A 10,373-nucleotide genomic window follows, 5' to 3' on the forward strand; every position below is an offset into this window, starting at 1 on the left:
AATACAAGCACAGGGGAATAAAAGCAATTAGACTAGTCATCAATACAGTGCATTGTAGGCTACAATCTCACAACAGTAGGAGTTGCTGTTGTAGACCTCCTGTCTCTGAAATACGTTTCCATAAACAATAGGCATGGGTAGACATGATACTGTATAGGCTTGGGCTTATGTTCTGTGAAACGTAAAGAATTTCACCTTATTTCCTTGACACGGCATAAGCCCAAAAGCCTACACAGTATCATGTCTATAAGTACGGGTCGTGAAAGCATCAATGGCAACAATAGGCACGGGTGTTGACAGCTTGTTCTTCAATGTAATAAATATATGTATAATTAATTTTTAGGTAATTAATGAAATTAATACCAAAGACAACATGGCATGGCAAAATCTCCAACCCAGCCATCTGTGGTGTAACGACCACAGTCAAAATATCCAGCATGTAGCCTCAAGGGAAACTAGAACATGTCTGTGGAGAATCATTGTACAGGTTTCCACTTCCACCAAAATGGGCTAAACAAGGTAGATGCCACCTGTTTCCACATTCTCAGAACAGAAATTTCAAGAACGAATGCAAAAAGTGCAAGGGAATAATTTGTTTGGGGTATATCATTCTGTTTTGTGCAAATTGAGCAACTGACAGCGAGTCCAACTTAAAAGATGTTGCTATCTGATCTCAGTGGCTATGTACTTTTATGACCTCAGTGTTATTTGTAACAGTCCTATGTGAGCTTCACTAATTTGTTATGTGTTTTAATTCTCTACAGAAAGAAATACAGAATCGTTATGTTTATTTGGAAGTTTTGAGAATGTTACAATTTATTATTTTCTACATTGCAACATAAAATAGGCCTACATAAAAAAAGTTTATCAACTATGCCAAATTCAACGTATTATATGCCTAAATATATGTAATGTGTAAACGAGTAACTACATATAGTGACACTATTTATATACAAATAGGCCTACACCCTCACCCGAACTGTGATGCAACATTTCTGAAACCCAAGTACTACTGAAGGGTTAACTGGCGATTATGTGCTCAATACGTTTAATCGCCTTAACTATCTGATGATCAGGTTTAGAAATCAAATCGATGAAATATTAAACAGATCAGTGGCGTATATTAAGGGCTACCAAGACTATCAGTGAAGCCCAAATCTCAACTGAGAATGATGGAAGTCTAAAGTACATTATAATGTAAGCACCTGAAACATTTACAAAACTTGAAAGCATTGAGAAAAAACGTCGCACATATTTCTGAGAGCAAGGCATCAGAGACTGATATGCAGCCCAGTCTCTCGCACCTCCCTCTTCGACTCGCCACACGCGGCTTGCTGCTGGATATCAAATAGGAGCAGGGACTGGCGGAGGATAGGTGTGCTAGGCTTCGGTCCATCAGATCGCCACTGCTAACTATCAACCATGCATTTCTCATCTATATATATAAAATAGCTTGTCCTGACTGACTGACTGACTGACTGACTGACTGACTGATTCATCATCGCCGAGCCAAAACTACTGGACATAAAGAAATGAAATTTTGGGGATATATTCATATTATGATGTAGGTGCTCGCTAAGAGAGGATTTTTGGATATTCCTTCGGTAAGGGGGTGAAAATGGGGGTGAAATTTTAAAATGAGTTTATCTATATCTCAAAACTTTAAAAGTTTACAGATGTAAAAATTGGTATCTAGAATCTTCTTTAAAAATAACGAAACACGTATTTTTTTGTTTTCAGAAAATCTCGATATGAGGGATGAAAAAGGGTGAAAATGGGGGAAAATGGGTTGAATGCCTTTAATCAGGATACCGGTACTTATATCTCAGAAACTGAAGATATTACAGACCTGAAAATTGGTACTTTTGACCTCTTTTAAAAATAAAGAAGCACGTATTTTTATGTTTTTGTAAAATCCAATTAATGGGAGGGTGAAAAGGGGGTGAATTTTTAAAATGAGTGAATCTATATCTCCAAACTTTTAAAGTTTGCAGATGTAAAAATTGGTATTTAGAATCTTCATTAAAAATAAAGAAACACGTATTTCTTTGTTTTCGGAAAATCGCAATAGGAGGAGTGAAAAGGGGTGAAAAATGGGTTGAATGCCTTTAATGAGGCTAATTATATCTCAGAAACTGAAGATATTATAGACCTGAAAATTGGTGTTTGGGATCTCCTTTAAAAATAAAGAATTACGTATTTTTCTTTTTGTGGAAAATCCAATTAATGGGGTGGGGGTGAAAAGGGGGTGATTTTTTAAAATGAGTGTATCTATATCTCAAAACTTTTAAAGTTTATAGATGTAAAAATTGGTATTTAGAATCTCCTTTAAAAATAAAGAAACACGTATTCTTTTGTTTTCGGAAAATCCCAATAGGAAGGGTGTAAAAGGGTGAATAATGGGTTGAATGCCTTTCATGAGGCTACTTATATTTCAGAACCTGAAGATATTACAGACCTGAAAATTGGTATTTTGGATCTACTTTAAAAGTAAAGAAACACGTATTTTTTCGTTTTTGGAAAATCCAAATATTGAGGGGTGAAAAGGGGGGGGTGAATTTTTTAAAATGAGTGTGTCTACATCTTAAAACTTTAAAATTTACAGATATAAAAATTGGTAGTTAGAATCTCTTCTAAAAATAAAGGAACACTTTTTTTTTTGTTTACTGTAAATCCTAATAGGAGGGGTGTAAAAGGGTGAAGAATGGGTTGAATGCCTTAATTGAGGATACACATATCTCAGAAACTAAAGATATTACAGAACTGATAATTTGCATATGGGATCTCCTTTAAAAATTAAGAAACACGCATTTTTTAGTTTTTGGAAAAGCCAATTAATGGCGGTTAAACAGGAGTGACAAATTGGGGTGAATTTTTTGTAAGACTATATCTACAGAATATCTTGGAAACGTAAAATGTTACAGACGTAAAGAGTGGGTGTAAATTTCCTGTAAATGTAAAGAAGTATAGGTGATTTGTTTTTGGAAACTCCAGTTAAGGGGAACTTAAAAGGGGTGAAATTTTAAAATGAGAATATTTACAGTATATCTAAAAAAGCTTAACATGTTACAGAAGTGAAAAATGGTATTTTTTTATCTCTATTAAACATAAAGAAACGTGTACTTTTAGTTTTCGAAAATACCACTTGGGTGGAGGGGGGGGGCGGGTAAAAGTGACTGAAAATGGTGATGAATTATTTTAATTAGGCTACTGATATCTCAAAAATGAAGATGTTACAGACGTGAAATTTGATATTTGCAATCTGCTTTAAAAGTAAAGAAACACGTATTCTCGGAAAATCCAATGAAGGGGGGGGGGGGGGTGAAAGAATTGAAAAATTAATTGACTGAATTGTATGAGAATACATACATCTAATAAAAACTAAAGTTGTTACAGACGTGAAAATTCTTATTTGGACCTCCTTTAAAAACAAAGAAGAACGCGTTTTGGTGGGGAAACCATCTTGGAGGGCGGGAGTGTAAAGGAGTTGAATTCCTTTCATGAGGACACATAAATCGAAAACTGAAGAAGTTAGAGTCGTGATAATTGGTATTTAGAAGATCCTTTACTATTAAAGAAACAAGTATTATTTTGCGGGAAAATTCACTTAAGGGGGGGGGGGATTATTGTGAAATGAAGTGAAAGAAAGTGAATTATTTTTATTGGGATACTTATATCTCAAAACTGAAGGTAATAGACGTGAACATTGGTGTTTGGAATCTCCCTTAAACATAAAGAAACAAGCATTCTTTTAATTTTTTATGGTGGGGGGGGGGGGTTGGCGGTAAATAAACTTAACTTCGGTGGGGTGTAGAAGGAGGTGAGACTAATTGATTTTACTGTTATTAATGTACTTATAAGGATCCTCCGTTGCTCAGGTGGCAGCGCGCTGGCCTCTCACAGCTGGGTTCCGTGGTTCAAATCCCGGTCACTCCATGTGGCATTCATGCTGGACAACACGGAGGCGGGACAGGTTTTTCTCCGGATACTCCGGTTTTCCCTGTCATCAGCCATTCCAGCAACACATAATAATAATAATAATAATAATAATAATAATAATAATAATAATAATAATAATAATAATAATATTCCGGACCGTCGTCAAATGTGCGGACCGCGCTGGAAACGGCTCCTGGACGGGTAATGACTAAGAATGCAGTCCGGCCGCGGGTTCAGTGCCGCCAAGGCACCCAATATGACACCACGCCAGATCTCCTGAAGGATTTTATCCATATTAAAAATATTATAGGAAGAGATGGCAAAGATTTACGGATGCAACTCACCGGCAGGAATACCTGAGCCTAGCCCGGGAAGTACGAAATCGATTGCTGGAGAGGAAGATTTAAAAGTGGGAGGAAACGTGCCGTAAAATCATAGAAAACCAGTCAGATCGGGAATTTTGGTGGATTCTCGCAGCAAACGAGTCAGATCGCGAATTTCGACGGATTATATATCTAATACAATAAACATTCAATTATACATTTCAGTATAATACCGTAGCGAAGCACGGGTATCTTGCTAGTAGTATATATTTCCTCACCTCATACTTCTGACTTAATGATATAGCCTAGAAGAGAGTGTGGGAATTCCTCACTCCCGTTTACTTCTACATCCATGTAGGAAGAGAATGCATGTTAGAAGAGCAATATAGTTTTATTTTCATTGGTAGATCTTCTAAAATGAAATGCCATCTTTCAGGTTTAGTGTTTTCTTTTGTTGGTTGGAATCGAACTCGTGATCATGGGTTGACACCACCACTGACCTCCCGAGGAAGCTAATTAACCAGTGAACGATGGGTACGACCGCTGTAAAATAATAATAATAATGATGAGAATGAGGTATGGCATCTATATAGGCTTGGTGTTGACCTAGTAGGGACAAAATGAATGGCGGAGACGTCACAAACACCCAGTCCCCAAGCCAGGGGAATTAACAGTGTTAGGGGGTTGATTCTTGAAACCGAACCGGGCCATCGGACCAAAAGCAAACGTTCTATCCATTTAGCCACAAAGCCGGACTTTCATTTTCTAACCTAACATCTCCATTGATCAGGGGTTGAGCATTGGCAGTAGCCTGTAAAGCAGCGTTCACAACACGGCAGGCTTCTCCGTTGGCAACTGGCTGCAGCTCAAAACGCTGAAGGCTTGACGTTCACTAAACCAACCATCGAAAATAGGTAACCTAAATCTAGTGGTAGCCCATGTCTTAATCCCAACATACAGATACAGTGAAACCTAACCCAACCACTTGTCGAGACCGACACTAATCTGTCGATGTCGATAATGGTTTACACCACAAAAAGTGCAAACATCTTCGTTCTGCAGCGAAAGCTTGCGATGGTTTCCCGATGAGCTATTAAAAAATAAATAAATATGCCTTTTATTATCAGCAGAAACCACATCTAACCTCAAAATACTTTTTAAAGCGTAAAAAAAAAACCCCAGCAGTAACAAATCAAAGCAAAATACAAGCATTTATGTAAAACAAGGATATGTGTCACTTACGAAGTGAACGTACGTCCAGTGTTCAAAATATCACAATAATTGAAAAACTCTCCCGTAAGCTTAATTAAATAATTTACAACAATCACCACGTGTTCCGATGCTTACACCTTTAAATTAGCAAAGAACATCATTAGTTACCACAGAACACCAATACAAAACAAAGACTTTCAAAGTCTTCTTCTTCTTCTCCTTGAAACTTACACTTTTTACTGTCGTTCAGCCACTATGCGTATAAAAAGTAGATCACACGCCAAATACAGTCCAAAAACATAGGATAAGTGCATTTTGCAAATATTATAGAGAGTTGGAAAAACTTATGTCTTTGAAAGCAGTCTAAGGGTTCACTGTTTACATACAACCGAAAATTTGCACTGGATTCAAAGATGGAGGCCAGAACAGAACGCAATGAAGATAGGTATAAACTTGTGGAGAGAGCAAAATATATGGAGCACCAGTAGATATGATCGAGCAGCGGAAATGTCATGTAAATTCTCGTATGGAACTCGTATGGAACTTAACAATGTAAAGCAGTTGAGAAGGGGGCAAATAAGGGTGTGACACAGAAAAAAGCACAGGGACACAAAGGTACTAATCTTTACGCCGAAGTGGCCTGTCTTGGCGACTTGTCTACTACTCAAACACAACAACGGGCCGACAATTGGGATAGACAAACAGGAAAAATGTAGTAGGGAGAAAGGAAAAAATTAATGCTAATAGGAGTATTAATTGAAGGAATATGGAGGAGTTGAGGTATAAACCAAAGAATTTAGTGCAGAAATGAGAGTACTAACTTAAAAACAGTAATGCACAATGCTCTGATTTAGTTGGTGAAAGACGAATGTACCGGAATTACGTATAATAATGTTTGGAGCTCGAGTAACGGGAGTAACAAAAGACTGTAGCTGTGGAAAGTAGCGAGACAAACAGTAGCGACTAAAGTGAAGTGTAACGGGAGCCAAAAAGAAAACTAAGATCAAATGAAAATGAGTGAATAAATGTGTATACCAGTATACCAGTAAAATAATTAATTAAATGACCATAAGCGTGGAATGATTATAGGATCAAATGAGCATCGTCTATAAATTGATTGAGAACTGCAATGATATCAGATGAGAGATCAACTAATAGACAAGTAAGACTTGTAGAAAAAGGAATTTTCATTCGTGTCAGGCTAGCGAGTAGCTAACGCCGGGGTGCAGAATAGACAGGACATTGAAAAAATAGATGGTTACTATCCCCTTCCAATTCACCACATACACAGTTAGGCTGATTAACTAAATGAAAACGAAACATGAATTGCGGCGTAAGGGAATGATTGAAACGTAATCGAATTATGTTAGTGATATGTCGACGTGTGTATGAACCTTTGGCAAACCAGGGTTTTGTGGTAATATGTGGTTGTAGTTGATAATAATACGTGCCTCTAGAACGCGCAGTTTGATTCCAGTCATCTTGCCAGGAGCTTAAGGCGATGTCCTTAAGACTGGGATAGAAATCAAGAGGGGGTATAGCTACTGTGAGAGGGGGCGTGGCGAGTCGACTAGCTTCTTTAGCAGCAGTGTCCGCTAGATCATTACCAATAATATTGGAATGTCCCGGTATCCATACGAGTGTAATATATATGCCATTTTGTTCAAGGTGATACAGTAGGGATTTAACAGTATAAATATATAAATTTAAGGATGGAGTAACAGAGGATAGTGCCTGTAATACACTTTTAGCGTCGGTATAAATAGTAGCTTTTGGCAAGGAATGTTGTTGTATGTAAATTAATGCTTGTTGAATGGCAAATAGCTCTGCAGAAAAGATGGAGAAAGTAGTCGGAAGATAAAAAGGTTCAATTCTGTTGGAATCTCCAATAACAAAAGCAGCACCAACTCCTTGGGGGTGTTTTGACCCACCTGTGTAAAAGTCTACACCGATATCAGAGGGAGATATGCGCATTCTTTTTGACATGGGGTAGGAGCGATCAGCGATAGCTGACGATCCTGTTAATAAAGATGCATGAGAGAAAATTATTGTGGGTGTGTAGTGTAAGCTTGCAAATGGAGTAGAATACATGGGTATGGAAGGAGTTCTAAGTATCGAAGTGCAGAATCTGTTGATAATGGTATATGCAGTATATATAGCTGGCACGCGTTCCGATCTAGGCGGACATTGTTGATAGTAGTCATGTAAGAGTTGTAGCTTTGGAATTAAAGGGGAAGATGAAAAGGCAAGCCTTTTAATCAGATATTTTTGTGAGAGCAGTAAACGGCTTATCACAAGTGGGACTTCACTCGCTTCCACTAATAATGTATTGGTTGGGGTAGTCTTAAGTGCTCCAAAACAAAGGCGTAAAGCTTGAAATTGAAGGGTATTGAGTGGAAAAAGCGAGGTAACTGAAGCGATGTCTATTATGTGAGCTGAATAATAAAAAATGGAGCATATAGATGCTTTGTATAAGGAAAGAGCAGTATTGGGGTCGGCGCCCCAGTTACGACGAACTACAGTTTTAAGAATTTTGACAAATCCATCTACTTTTTGACGTAGCATTGTGATATATCGTTGCCAGGTGAGTTTGTGATCAAAAATGATACCAAGGTATTTATGATGAGTAGTGAGAGGGATACTATATCCCTCAAAAGTAAAGGGAGAGTGATCATATGAACGCTTGTGAGTAAATATCATTGCCGCACATTTTTCGATGGATAGTTGTAGGCCATTATCTTGAAACCAGATATGCACGTGACTCATGACCTGGCTCATCAGCTGTCGGGCAACATCGATGTTGTCTTGCGATGTGTAAAGAACTATATCATCTGCATAAATAAGTACTCGGGCATATTGTGAAATGAGATGTTCCAATTCACTGATATAAAGGGCAAATAAAATTCCGCTTAATATATCACCATGAGGCAAACCATTACAAGCAGAGCGGCTGGGTACGTGATGATACGATGATTTAATATTTAATGAGCGATATGTATATAATTTTTGGAGGATAACAATAAAGGCGGGAGGTATGCCTTTCGCCGCTAATTTTTCCCAAAGACAGTGGAGTACAACCGAGTCATATGCACCTTTGATATCTAAAAATATAGAAAGAGTACTTTGCTTTCGATGTTTGGCTAGGAGCAGGTCAATATTAAAAATATTAATAGGATCGTGGGTGCTTTTTCCTTTAAGGAAAGCATATTGATATTTAGGTATTAACTGATAATACTCAATAGTCCATAATAGTCTTTGTAATAATACTTTTAAGAATGTCTTACGAATACAAGATCCAAGTACAATACCACGATAACTGTTTGGATCTGTTGGGGATTTTTGTGGTTTGAGGATCGGTATCAGAAAAAATTCAGTCCAATGTGGTGGAATATGCATATTCAGTAAAATATCATTATAAGAATTTAGAAGTGCATTTTGTGCTCGCAAGGGTAAGAGCCGGAGCATAGTGTATGAAATATAGTCCGGGCCTGGGATAGATTTAGAGGCGGAATGGAGGACAGCTGATATTTCACTTAATTGAATGGGTTGAATTAGAGTGGAGTACTGTGTGTGAACATTATACGAGGGAAGTTCAAAATGAGGTATTACATAGTCGGGGGTCAGAGAATGCAGAAACTTATTGATGATATCACGTGGGATGATTCGATGTACTTGATGTTGAGAGGCACGCGACAACATACGAATAGCGTTCCATAAATGCAGAGCTGACATATGAGATTTGAGAGAGGATATGAACGACTTCCACGCAACACGTCTTTTCTGATTAAAGATAAGTTTAGTTTTGGCAATATGATTCTTTAAGCGTAAATAATTATCTCGCGTTAGAGAACGACGATATGTGCGGAATAAAGCCTTGCGTGTTAATATTAATTGGTGACATTTCCTATCCCACCAACGGATATATTGGAACGGTGGAGGAGTAGAAGAGGCGAATGGTTTGGGAGGATGATAGATATCAAGATAATGATGAAGAAGTGACACAAGGGAAGAGTACGTGTTGATGCGCTCAGAGCTATGACGAAGATGATATTGCATATAAGATATATATGTTTGGTCATCAAATGATCGTATAGAACGTACATTGCTGGATGACATTGAAGTGGGCTGTCTTGTATGGGTCTACCAACCCCATACGTAATCCATATAGGATAATGGTCGCTAGTGTATCTGAGAGTCTTGACCACGTAATAATAGGGGTCAAGATTGATCGACAGAATGTTAAATCAACCGTACTAGGTGGAGATCCAGGTACGGTGAGGCGAGTGGGTGATCCATCATTAAGAAGAGTTAGGTTATGCTGCTGAGACGCTGTGAGGAGATATGAGCCTCGTGGGGTATCACTAATGCCACCCCATGCTGTATGGTGCAGATTGAAGTCCCCGAAGATGATAATATGTGACAAATGATGAAATTGTTGGAAAAAGCGAAACCAACTCGAACTCGAAATATAAATATCACGGGGACAATAAATGTTAATAAGGTGTAGTTGCCGATAAGAAATGGCGACAAGAAAAGTATGTGGAATGTAATACTGTATAGGTAATGATTGATATGAGATCGTAGAATGAATAAGAAATGCCGCCCCTCCATAAGAGATTAAAGATGTAGTCCTGTTGAAATAGAGCGCCGGAATGGGCGCGTAGTAATTCATTCTTAGCTTAGGAAACCGACTACAGGTCTGAGTAATCGAGTGTAAATAATTAAGGGAATATAATACTTTAGCTTTGCATGGGATAGAGATTCATTCAATTATTTCTTTCTTGGGAGATTCTGTTTGTTTATTTGCGTCAGAAGACCAGTAATAATTAGTTTATGGGAGTGCAGTGAGAGTAGTTAATAGAGTATTCATTAATTTGATAAGTGTATGGTATGTAAAAC

General features: G+C 37.8%; 1 protein-coding gene across 1 annotated transcript in view; it reads right to left on the reverse strand.

Moving 5' to 3' along the window:
- LOC136872720 (protein LLP homolog) overlaps window positions 1-5,649 on the reverse strand; it is a 46,366-nt gene extending 40,717 nt beyond the window's left edge. The window contains exon 1 of the mRNA XM_067146547.2: window positions 5,505-5,649. The gene's annotated coding sequence lies outside the window, so the exon portion shown is untranslated. The remainder of the gene's footprint in view (window positions 1-5,504) is intronic.
- Window positions 5,650-10,373: the final 4,724 nt, after the last annotated feature.

Source organism: Anabrus simplex, chromosome 4 (assembly GCF_040414725.1).
Source record: "Anabrus simplex isolate iqAnaSimp1 chromosome 4, ASM4041472v1, whole genome shotgun sequence".
Classification (NCBI taxonomy): domain Eukaryota; kingdom Metazoa; phylum Arthropoda; class Insecta; order Orthoptera; family Tettigoniidae; genus Anabrus; species Anabrus simplex.